The sequence below is a fragment of the Ovis aries genome, chromosome 5, assembly GCF_016772045.2.
Source record: "Ovis aries strain OAR_USU_Benz2616 breed Rambouillet chromosome 5, ARS-UI_Ramb_v3.0, whole genome shotgun sequence".
NCBI classification, from domain to species: Eukaryota; Metazoa; Chordata; class Mammalia; order Artiodactyla; family Bovidae; genus Ovis; species Ovis aries.
In genome coordinates, this window is record NC_056058.1 from 28,216,236 (window position 1) to 28,229,719 (window position 13,484).

The following is a 13,484-nucleotide window of genomic DNA, read 5'->3' on the forward strand; positions in this document are numbered from 1 at the left end:
ATACAGCTTGACTCTACGAGTTCATGTCAAGGGCTTCTCGTGGAGCTCGGAAATTATGCCTTCAGACCCAGGAGATTTCCACTACCCGTTTTTTCACCCTGTAGTAGTAAAGTTAGCAGTGTGCCACTGGGCTGTAGACAGGGGGCAGTGGGTCCCCTTACCAGCCACGCTGATTAGGAACTGCAAGTAAGTTGTGTCCTTTGCCACCACTGTTCAGATGAACAATGGCAAGCTATGAAGCATTACTTGGTAAATGATAACTTTGTGCTTTCCAGTGTCAATAGATTCAGGTTTCAAAATGGTGTTTGTTTTATCTATGCTCACACTTTTCCAAAACTTTTTCACATAATGGCCATGTTCGAGCTGTCTCATTTCCAAACAACCATGTCCAGTGACTCTCAAATAAAATGGAAGGTCTCAGGCCTGCCCCTGTAAAAGGGTTGTCAGACCAAAAGGGGTGACAAACAAAATCAAAGGTTTGATTCCTCCTAAAAGCCAACTGGGGACGTTCCTGGTGATCCAGTGGTTAAGAATCTGCCTGGTAAGGCAGGGGATGTGGGTTTAATCCCTGGTCAGGGAACTAAGGTTCCATATATGGGCAACTAGGCCCTCAGGCCATGACTACTGAGCCAGCATGCTCTGGAACCTGAGAGGCCTGCAGGCCACAACAAAGACTCCATCTGCTGCACCCAAGAGCTGATGCAGCCAAAAAAGTCAATTGGTAGGCATAGGGGAAAAGTTCAGACTGAACCATGTCTTGAAGTATATGTTATCTCAGGAATTCATATGAGGGATCTGCTCCTTACTTTGCTTTCTGGAAAGTGCATCATCTTTAACTCCGTGCCATTTTCCTCTTTGATGGAAGCCTGACTGCAAAGCTAGACAAATGTTTTTGAACGCTTAAGTGATTGTCAAGAAGCCTGAAGGCCTGACAGAATGGCTTCAGCCACTGCTCCACGCTGCATCTTTATCCAGGAGCACCGCACTAGCTCCTACTTATGGACTGCACCCTGCTCCGTGGCAGAACACACAGCACGAGTACTAGAGCAAGCCAGATGAGGCCTAGAGACTGCGGAGCTGGAGAAAACTCTAACTCAAAAAGATACATGCACTCCAGTGTTCACTGCAGCACTATTTACAATAGCCAAGACATGGAAGCAACCTAAATGTCCATCGACAGATGAATGGATAAAGAAGATGCGGTATATACATATTAAGCAGAATAAAGAAGAATGAAATAATGCCATTTGTAGCAACATGGATAGATCTAGAGATTAACATACTAAGTGAAATCAGTCAGACAAACAAGCTCTAGCCATGGCATCCAGAGAAGAAATAAAAAGGAATCCAAAGTGGAAAAGAAGTGAAACTGTCACTGTCTGCAGATGACATGGTACTATACATAGAAAATCCTACATGCTACCAGAAAACTACTAGAGCTCAGCAATGAACCTGGTAATGTTGCAGAATACAAAATTAATACACAGAAGTCTCTTGCATTTCTATATACCAACAATGAGAGATCAGAAAGAGAAATTAAGGAAACAATCACACTTACCATCATATCAAAAAGCATAAAATACCTACTAATAAATCTATTTAAGGAGGCAAAAGACTTGTACTCTGAAAACTATAAGAAGCTGATGATAGAAACTGAACATGACACAAACAGATGGAAAGATATATCATACATGCCATATTCTTGTAGTAGAAGAATCAATACACTGCCCAAAGCAATCTATAAATCCAATGCAATCCCTATCAATTTACCAGTGACTTTTTTTTTTTTTTTCAGATTTAGAACCAAAAAAATCTTAAAATTTGTACGGAAACACGAAAGATCCTGAATAGCTGAAGCAATCTTGAGTAAGAAAAATAGAGCTGGAGGAATCAGGTGCCTTGATTTCAGGCTATGCTATAAAGCTACAGTCATCAAAACATTATGGTACTCACACAAAGGCAGACTTATAGATCAATGGAACTGGACTGAAAGCCCAGAAATAAACCCACATACCTATAATCAATTAATCTTTGACAAAAGAGGCAATAATATACAATGGAAAAAAAAACAGTCTCTTCAAAAAAATGGTGCCAGGAAAACTGGATTGCTACATGTAAAACAATAAAACGTTCTCTAGTACCATATATAAAAATAAACTAAAAATGGCTTAAAGACCTAAATGTAACCTATAAACATTTAAAACAGAGGAAAACACAGAATACTCTGATATTTTGATCCACCTCTCAGAATAAGAAAAATAAAAATAAGTGGTACATAATTAAAGTTTTTGCACAGCATAGAAAGCCATAAACAAAATGAAAAGGCAACCTACAGAATGACAAAATATTTGCATACGAGTGACAATAGATTAATCTCTAAAATTTAAAAACAGCTCAGACATCTCAGTATCAAAAAACAACCCAATCAGAAACTGGGCAGAATATATAAATAGACATTTAACCAAAGAAGACATACAGATGGCCAAAAAGCATATGAACAGATGCTCAACATTGCTAAATGTAAGATAAATGCAAATCAAAACTATAATCAGGAGTTACCTCAAACCAGTCAGAATGGCCATCATCAAAAAATCTATAAACAATAAATGCTTGAGAGTGTGTGGAGAAAAACGAACCCTCCTACCCTGCTGGTGGGAATGTAAATTGCTAGAACCACTATGGAGAACAGTACGGAGTTTCCTTAAAAAACTAAAAATAGTGCTACCATACGATCCAGCAATTCCCCTCCTAGGCATATATTTGGAGAAAACCATACTTCACAAAGATAATGTGCCCTATAATATTCAAATTATGGCAGAAAGCAAAGAAGAATTAAAGAGCCTCTTGATGAAAGTGAAAGAGAAGAGTGAAAAAATTGGCTTAAAACTCAACATTCAGAAAACTAAGATCATGGCATCTGGTCCCATCACTGCCTGGCAAATAGATGGGGAAACAATGGAAACAGTGAGAAACTTCCCTTTTGGGGCTCCAATATCACTGCATTTGGTGACTGCAGCCATGAAATTAAAAGACGCTTACTCCTTGGAAGAAAAGCTATGACCAACCTAGACAGCTTATTAAAAAGCAGAGATATTACTTTGCCAACAAAGGTCCATCTAGTCAAAGCTATGGTTTTTCCAGTAGTCATGTGTGGATGTGACAGTTGGACTATAAAGAAAGCTGAGTGCTGAAGAACTGATGCTTTTGAACTGTGGTGTTGGAAAAGACTCTTGAGAGTCCCTTGGACTGCAAGGAGATCCAACCAGTCCATCATAAAGGAGATCAGTCCTGTGTGTTCATCGGAAGGACTGATGCTAAAGCTGAAACTCCAATACTTTGGCTACCTGATGCAAAGAGTGGACTCACTGGAAAAGACCCTGATGCTGGGAGGGATTGGGGGCAGGAGGAGAAGGGGATGAGAGAGAATGAGATGGTTGGATGGCATCACCGACTCAATGGACATGAGTGTGAGCAAGTTCTTGGAGTTGGTGATGGACAGGGAGGCCTGGCGTGCTGCAGTCCATGGGATCGCAAAGAGTCGGACACGACTGAGCGACTGAACAATATTCAAAGCAGCACGTATTTATAATAGCCATGACCTGGAAGCAAACTAAATGTTCATTCACAGACAAATGATCCAGAAGAGGTGGGACATACATATAGTGGAATATCACTCAGCCATGAAAAGAATGAAATAATGGCATTTGCAGCAACATGGCTGGACCTAGAGAGAGATTACCATACTAAGTGAAGCCAGTCAGATAGAGAAAGATAAATATATGTTATCATTTATATATGGAAGTTAAAAAAAATGACACAAATGAACTTTAGAAATCAGAAACAGACTCACAGACATAGAAAACAAACTTATGGCTGTCAAAGAGAAAGGGTGGGGATGGACAAATTAAGAATTTGGGATTAACGGATACAAACTACTATATACAAAGTAGATAAACAACAAGGATCTATTGTGTAACATTCAAATATTTAAGGGAACTATATTTAATATCTTATAATAACCTACAACAGAAAAGATTATACATATAGCTGGATTACTTCATAGCACACCTGAAACTCACATAACATTGTAAAACCACTATACTTCAATACAAAAAATGATTTTTAAAAGACTAAAAAAAGACACCTTTTGTGGCTCAATTGTGAGGAAAAGTCAAGCAAACATGGCAATCTAATAAGAACAGTTACTTAGAAGTATAGAAATAAACTAAATATTATACATCTGAACACAAAATCTGGAAGCTTCTTTATGACTAAAAGTGCTTTGAAACTTGTGAAAATACTGTATCTACATATATCCCCTTATTGTAGTCTAAGAAATTTAATTTTTTTCTCATGCTGCTTCAAAAGTTACTCAAATGCTTGGGGAGTGAAACAATAACCTTATAGGATGTTTCCAGAATGCTCATAAAAGATTTTTATTTGTATGCATCTGTTTCAAGTTCCCAAAATAGAATATAGTTTTAGTAATTCTTCTAAAGTTCGAATATCATTAAGACTGGATAAGAATCAGTGAAATTATTTTCTTTTAAGAAATAAAACTTGAACATTAGATGAAAAAATCCTAAGAAAAATACTAGCAGATGAAACTTTTCCCAAGACTGCAAGGTTAATTTAACATTAGAAAATCAACTACAGACATTCATTACAGTAACAGAGAAAAATCATGTGCTTACCTCAATAATTCAAAAGTATTTGACAAAATGGAATACACATTCATAATAAAAAACCTCTTAAAGAAGGAAAGAACTATACTTACTGTATACTGATAAAGGGTATCTACAGTAAACATCACATTTAATGGTGAAAAGTTCACAGCATTTTCTTCTAAGTCAGAAACAGACAACGATGCCCGCTATTAAAAATTCAGCCTTACTACAGAGAAGTTTAGGCAAGAAAAACAAAAAGTATAAACACTGGAAAGTAACAAAACTATATTCCACTTATAAAACCATTGTGTAGAAGAAAATAATCTATAAAGAATTTTAAAATGTCTAATATAAAACTAATATACAAAAACCAATCGCATTTCTATACTCTAGCATTAAATATTAATAAATGTAATTTTTGAGAAGATGCCATTAATATATCATCAGAAGCACAGAGATTATAGGAGTGAATTTAAATGATGTATAAAACTCCTATGAACAAAATTATAAAGCTTTTTGAAAATATGAGAAATTAAATCTTATATTCATGGATTGAAAAGTTCAACATCACATAACTGTCAGTGTTCCTTAAATTCAACTTGATTGCAATAAAATCCCCTAAAGTTTATTTTCCTATGAAATTGACAAGCTGACTCTAATTTTTATATGGAAAATCAAGGGGTCAAGGGGAAATTTAACTTTATAGATAGCATCATTTACAATAAAACAATAATTGATTCAGTATGGTATCAATTTAGGGACAAATTGAGCAAAATAACAAAAAAAAATACACACATACTTAGTTTATAACAGTAGCCATTGCATTTCAGGAACTTTTCAATAAATGATGTTGGGACAATTGGCTATCCATATAGTAAAAAATGAAACTGTGTCTATACCTTATGCCACATATGAAAATCAATTCCAGGTGAATTAAAGACTTAAACATACAGGGTAAAATCATAAAACTCTTAGAAGACAATATAAGAGATTATCTTTATAAGCTGGGATTAGGTTTGGTTTTCTTAAATAAGACTCAAAAACCCCATGAACTATACAGACAAAGTGATAAATTAAACTTCATTAAAACTAACAACCTCAGTTCAACATTTACCATTAAGATAGTGAAAGGACATGCCACGAATCAAGAGAAGATATTTGTAAAATACATAACTAACAAGAAAAAAATGGGCAATGGAAAAGAAAACAGGCTCCTCACAGAAGAAGAAATCCAGATGGCCAATGAGAACATGGCCTTCATAAAAATGCCTCAATCCTGAGTAACTCAAGAGCAACCACAGTAACTATCCATTTTGTTACCGCTAAATGGGCAAAAAATAATAATAATCAGATACAATAGTATTGGTGAAGGGATGCACAATTTGTATATATATACTGTATGCTAGTGGAGAGTAAATCCATATATTCAGTGCAGAGAATAATTTGGCCTCATCAGTAAATAAAGATGCACAAACCCAGTAATTCCACTCCCAAGAGAAATTCTACAGTGGTGACCAGGAAAAATGTATAAAATCTTTATAGCAGCAGAAACTGGATATAATCCAGATTTCCACCAACAACAGAATGATGAAAACAGCGGTGAATATAAGTGAATCATATACCATGCTCCACGCAGCAAATGGCTAACTCTTAGAACACAGTGGCATATGAAAGCAAGCCAGAAAGAATATGTATAATATGATTCTATGTATATAAAGTCCAAAACATGCAGAAATCCTTAAAAAAATTGTTTGTTTACAGAAGGACACACATAGTAAAATTACATATTAAAATTGTAGTGAAAGTGTTAGTCACTCAGTTGTGGCAAGGCCACTCCATGGACTGCAGCCAGCCAGGCTCCTCTGTCCATGGGATTCTCTAGGCAAGAATACTGGAATGGACAGCCATCCTCTTCTCCAGGGAATCTTACCCACCCAGAGTGTGAACACGATTTTCCCGCATTGTAGGCAGATTTTTTTTTTACCATCTGAGCCACAGGAAAGTCCCTATTAAAATCATAAGGGGCTGCTAATTGAAAAAAATTCAGATGGGAGGAGATGGGGACACTGGATTAGAGTGGAGTTCAAAGATCTTGAAAGGCAGCATTTATGTCCTTATACTACATATTCATTGTATCATTATTCTTCGTACTTTACCTGTATTTTAAATATTCTTATCAGCTTGATAGTCAAAGTTTTTAAAAAGATATTAGCTGTAGCGATCTTTACACCGATTAAACCTAGCTTGTGGTTTTTAAGATATTTTCCTACAGAAATCATTTCCTAACATTAATATTGGAATAGAAGTAAAAAAATAAACCCTCATTATCCCAATAAACATGACAGAAAATCTTCAAAGAGGAACAGCAGGCAGAGGAGGAGAGAGAGGATAAAATAACCAGCCTCCACATGAAGCCAAAAGTCTCCCCTGAAAAAGGAGCAAGAGAGATACAGATCCCACCTCCCATTCCCCGCTTGCCCCACCCCCCCCCCCCGCCCCCAACTCCAGGCCAACAGCGTCTTTAATTCCATGATAAGGCTGTAAATTCTCTTTGCTGGCCTGGAGTTCAGTGTAAACACTCCAAGACCCTGAGGGACCACAGAGAGAGAGAAAAGGCCAGGCTCTGACTGCTTCTCTGGGGGGAATGCTCACTATCAACTGTTGAATCACAAAACCCAAACTCTCCGCGTCTATCAAGGGATAGAGCGCGTCTCTGGGGCGGGCAAGGTATCTGGCGCTGCGGGAGGGGGGCCGGGCCAGGCCGGCAGGGTCCCGGGACGCCCAGCAGGGCGCAGCCACAGGCCCGTCCCCCTCCCTCCTCCTCCCCCACGGCCTCGCCTCCGTCTTGCAGACTAGCTCAGCACCTTCCTCCTCCCGCATCTAACTCGCCTCAGTGAACGAAAACATAGATAATATTCCCGAAGTGCCACTTGGGGAATGTAAAAGGAAGACGCGCTGGCACGAAGTTGATACTTATTTCCACGTTCACGTGGCAGATGAAAGCACAGCTTATAATTCAACTAGTGTCTTGCGATTCCTTCCCAAGAAGGAAACACACGATGTGCGCGCGGCAAGGAAAGCTCAGCCGCTTGGGGGAGAGCAGCCTGCTTGCCCTCTACGGGCAGAGTCAGCCCCAAACTTCTCAGATAGCAGTTGGCAGTAACAGCCCGGCCTGTCAGCCGCAGCTCTTAAAGCTGATGGATACACACGATTCTGGTTGGGGATGGCGGGGGGAGGGGGGTGGGGATTGGGGCGGGTAAGTCTGCCGTTAATGACTCCTGGAGTATTAGCTCAAGTGTTTTCTTTTATATTAAAATAAAAGATGATTTAGGAAGGTTTCCCATGGCTTCTCAGTAACTGAGGCCAGTTTATAGTTCTTAAATCAACTTTATCGAGGTATAATATACATACAACACATTGCACTCATTTGGTGTATGGTTTTAGGAGTTTAAACTGTGCAGCTAACCATGATGAAGATGTAGAACATATCCAAGACCCCTCAAAGCTGCCCTGCCCCTCTGCCAACATGGCCTGTCTTCACTCCCCTGGCCTCGGGCGATTGCTGATCTGCTTTCTGTCACTATAGACGAATTTTGCTGTTTCTAGAATTCCAAATAAGTGCCATCAGCCAATATATTTTTAATTCAAGTTCCCCCTCTCTGATAAACTATTTTCTGCGGTGCTTCTCTTGATTCTTTTCAAAATGGCACTTTTTTCCCCTCCCAGCTGGTTTTTCAAATTTTAGTACATGCACCGCTAAAGGAAGTGTTTGGGGCCTGATTTTAAACTTATAAACCAGAAAAGTTAAAGATTTCTGAACTGAAGTGTAAATATGTATGACTCACACAATTCTATTAAAAAAAAAAAAAAAACCACTTCCATCCTAGCTGTTCCAGATGAGTTAACCAGACAGGTTGCCCAACCCCATAACTGTGGCTGACAACAAGTGTTGCTTCTGGGGGAGTGTGACAATTTACACTCATTTATAATACCCATGAGTAGAACGAAAAAGAAAATGCTGGCAGATCAGCCAATTCTGAAAGCGTGAAACATAAAAACCTGACAATTGTAATCACTGATGAAAATCTCTCTGTTCTGTTCTGTCACTGTCGGGGACCACAGAAGGTAGTTTCTCTCTCGATAGTTCTAAGATGCCTTGTGAGAGGCAGGAAAATTTGGGGTAATATAATTGTTTCTACTAATCACCAACTACGTTCAGTTCAGAAAAAGTAGAATCCTTTTCACAGTTCGCAGTGCTAAAGTTCCCTCTCTACACAGTAATATCTTCTTAGGTACAAGGCTTTCTAGGAACTCAGGACCGCACTTGTCCCACCAGGACAATTTTCACCTTTCTCCTGTATCTTCCAGGCCATTAACTTTGAGACTTTGCAAGGCTACGATTCACATAATCATAGAACTTCATCCACCACAGCAGAAAAGGAGAACACAGACTGTTTTCCTGCTTTCTATTTTTGTGACCTACCCTATCTGTTTTAATGGCAATTAAACTCTGGTGCCCTCTCTTATCTTCGCTCGCTAAATGTATTTAATTCCACCACTCCCATAGGGAATAATCCCAAATCTAAAGCCTGTGCTGTATTAAAGACCCATGAATGCTTAATCAGAGCAAACAGAGGATTTGGTTTGTATAAACAACAAAAGCTCATGTCTTTTATGTCCAGAGAGCAGGACTAAAAGAAGAAAATGACAATAAATCATTTCAAGAAACAGCATAATGTAAATGTTGTATGTTTATTTAAAACTTCATACGATCATTTGTCTAGAGCTGCAGCCCAGCTTCAGAAAATGACTTGCCATAATGAAGTTCAGAGGCGAGTAGCATTCAAGAGCCAAAAGACATATTGCCTCCTTCCCAAATGGGCTTATGGGGAAAATGATAAGCTCTTAAGCAGAACCAAAGCTTCTAAGAGAATAATGCAAGTGACACATACTTCGATATTTTTGGTTTTGTTTTGCTTTTTTAACAGTTCTTTGTTAAGGTATTGGATTACACAACAAGCTAAAATAAGAGTAATAGGATGTGACTTTTAATCCAAGTTGATATCATCCTTAAGTTTACTTTCAGTGAAAGGAAATAAGACTAACCACATGAGTGGGGTGGGGGTGGGGGAGGATCTAGTTGTCTAGGAGCAGCTTCCCCCTGTGTTAGCTGTTTATGAAGAGGATGTGTGCAGGGATTTAGAGCTGGGGCAGGCTCTGCCTTCAGGTTGCCTGGGTGTGAATTCTGACTTGGCCACTTCTCAGCTGAGTAACTTGGGTAAGACTTCTTTATCCCTCAGTCTCCTAGTCTGTAAAATGGGATGATGATAAAGGCACCGACCTCAGGAAATTGTTGCAAAGGTTAAACACACGTGGAGCTTGCTTAAACAGTGTCTGACTACTAATGAACAGTTGGCTTTCAAAGGGGAGACCCTCCACATGTCTCTGGACACAGCATTAAAACACCTGTGGTTTCAGTAGAAGGTGATGACTGGTAGGGCTTGAAGAGAAGAAGTTAGTTACTCGGCTCTGTACCCCCAAAGACCACGTTTCCTGGAGAGAGGCAGCAAAATTATCCTCAAAAATGTTTCTAATGTCAAGTGTAAATACAATTCTATTTCCACATTGCCTCAAAACCACCACATATGAGAGTAAATCTTATTTCCTAAGTCTACATTGTCTTTTTTTAAAAAAATAGTTTTATTTACTGTTGTCTGTGCTGGGTCTTCATTAGCGGTGTGGGCTTTCTCTAGTTGCGGTGAGTCGGGGCTCCTCTCTAGCTGTGGGGCACGTGGTTCTCATTGCAGCGGCTTCTCTTGTTGCACAGCACGGACTCTAGGACTCGGGGCTTCAGCAGTTGTGGTGTGTGGGCTGCACCGTTGCAGCTCCCAGGCTCTAGAGCACAGGCTCAGTCCTTGTGGTGCTCAGGCTTAGTTGCTCCCAGGCAAGTTGGATCTTCCCGGATCAGGGATCAGACCCATAAGACCCAAAGAATCACAGGCGGATTCTTTGACACTGAGCCACCAGGGGAGCGGTGCACTCTTTTAAGGCGTGCATTCTTTTCTTATTTAGAATACCATGGCACTAGCTTGGCCATTGTGAGCTCTAATATGCTGTGGGTTGTCACAACGGTGGCACACACACAATCACTTACAAAGCCTGGTTTCTTTAAGAGTCAGAACACTCATAGTATGGGTGAACTCTTCCGTCTGACTACAGTTGTATCTTAGAAGCTGAATTCAGCTGCTCACAATATATCCCTGACAGTTGATGTGGTGAATTTTCTTTTTTTTTCCTCATGGATTTATTCGAAGAGTGGTGGTGGGGAAACCCTGCCAAACTTTCTACCCTATAATAACCAACCAGAGAAGGTGGTAGATGGTAGGGAGTTTGTTGTATTACATAGATGTTGATATATAGTAATGTTCTCTGTGCTCACACATTTCAAAGAAATACAAAGAAATTCTGAGGAATTTTCCATAGAAGGAGAACACAGTTGATCAGTAATTATGAGAACTCATTCTTGGAAAGGAAATTGATCTGAATATACAATGCAACCTCAAAAAACATCAATTTTGTACTTTGTTAGACTATTAATAAAAATTCCAAGGGAACGTGAGGTTTCATCAGTCTCGAGTCCATCAAATCCAATTCTTCTAAATCAGAAAGGTGAAGCTGTTACAATTCTATGCTACGGCATTTGCAGGTAATGGCCTTTTTCTCAATTTTTTCAGATAAAGTAATAGTATGTGTGTGTATCATGGTACAGTTCTTGTCTAGATAAATAAGGACTCATTAAAAATCAACTGTTATTCAGTTAAGATCAATGTGTCATTAGTGATAAATATTCCCATTTAATCCAGGATGTTCCAACCCTGTTTTTGAGACACCGAAGCAGGAAGATAACATGACGGGTGTCTTGGTTTTTCCATTTTCCTTTATTGACTTTGAAAAGGTGAGATTTTCTTATAAAAACCCAATCAGTATTTTTATTTGTGTTACAAGCTTTGAGAAATCTAAATTGTCAAGTCACTACCTTTCTGAGGCTTATAATCCAGAGGCAGAGATAGAGAGAGATAACATGGGATATTTTACAAGAAAAGATAAACTCTTTAAATTTTTGAAGAGAGATTTCACTCTGTCTTTGTATGACAAATTCTTCATAAAATCTAGAGAAATATTTGCTGGATAAATTCAGAGGAGAAACTTTCCTCCTCAGGAGAAAATCAGTGGGAGAGAGAAGCAGAACTTTGCCTGAAGAATGGGAGGGCAGGAGGAGGAAGTAAGGGCCAAGTGCGTGCTTCAGGAGCTGTACACTCATCAACTCAACAAATACTGACTGAGCTTCTACTATACGCCATGTACTGTGCTCATTTGTGAGGGACGGAGGACATAGGCTGAATGAACAGGTCCAGGCCCTGATCTCAAAGCTGTTACAGCCAAGATCACAGGCCCCAAATGGAGTTGCTTTCACTAAGCCTCAGGATACCAAACTGAGACGTATAGTTCCAGCTCTCCTGGAAATGGAACCTGGGTCACCGCACCATGTAAAGGAAAGTAACTTTGCAATAACTGACTTGATCTTTTGCCTGGTTAGCTTCCTTGTTCCTATTCCATTCTGACTATAAAAGTCTTTCATTTTGTACAGCTCCTTGGAGCTCCTTTTTGTCTGTTTATACTGAATGCTGCCTGACTCAAGCTGATGTTTGCTCAAATACATTTTTTAAACATGCCTCAGTTTCCTTTTTAGCAGAGTTTACAAAGAAAAACTTTCATTTTTAGAGATATTTGCATTACCAGACTCATTTAAATGCCTACTTTAGATTGTCCCAAGTAGGGAGACAACTGTTAATCCATTTTCTCTCTCCTCCCCTCTTTCTGATCCCTGTCCTCACTCAGGAATGCAAGTCCTCATGAGGTCTCTACCTTTCTCCCTATTAGAGAATTGTTTTCATGAACAACTGGATACATCCATATGAAAGATTGAGAAGACCAAAGGTCTCCTTTGGGAGATGTATTTTAACAGAAGACAGAGTCACAGCTAGAGATGTAAATCCAGGTACCAGCAAGATTTCCCAGAAGGCAATCTTGGTGTGAGGAGGTGATGAGGGGTGGGTACAGAAAGCCTTCCTCTCCCCTCAACCCTGCAACCACATCCCCAGGCAAATATACCTGCAAGTACTGATTTATCAAAGATCTGATATTACTTTAAAATTGCTCAAGCTTTTAAATGTGTCAATTTATCAACTAACTCAAAGTATTTCTCTGAAGTCATTTAAATGAAAACAAAAGTAAGAGTGAACTCTTTGAGCAGCTTTCCTCTGTTCATACACCTTGTCAATCTGGTCACTGATTTCTTCTTACTCTTTGCTTCTTTGAGCATTTTATTATCCTTTAATTTGGGAACAATTTTCAAATTAAAGTATCCATAAGAGATTATTTTCAGTATTTTCCAAAAGTAAGGGTCTTTAGTAAAGATATCTTTGGTAGAGATTCTGAGGAGGAGGGTTTGGAAGGTTAAGTTTCAATGTGCAGGAAGTAGAGTGCGGTAAAGAATTAGGGCCTGTGGTTAGATTGACCTTGATTATATCTAAATTTTACCACTTAATAAACTATGGCTTTGGACAGGTTCTTTACCTTTCTCAGTGGCAGCTTTTTCATTTGCAAAATGTTGATAATTATACCAATCTAATAAGACATGCTATAAGAATTTGATCAATGAATGCATAGCATTAATGAAGCCCTTACTAATTAATCATTACTGAATAGTCATTCTTTTATGTAGCAAATGTTTATTTCTGACTAAGTGCCAAACTT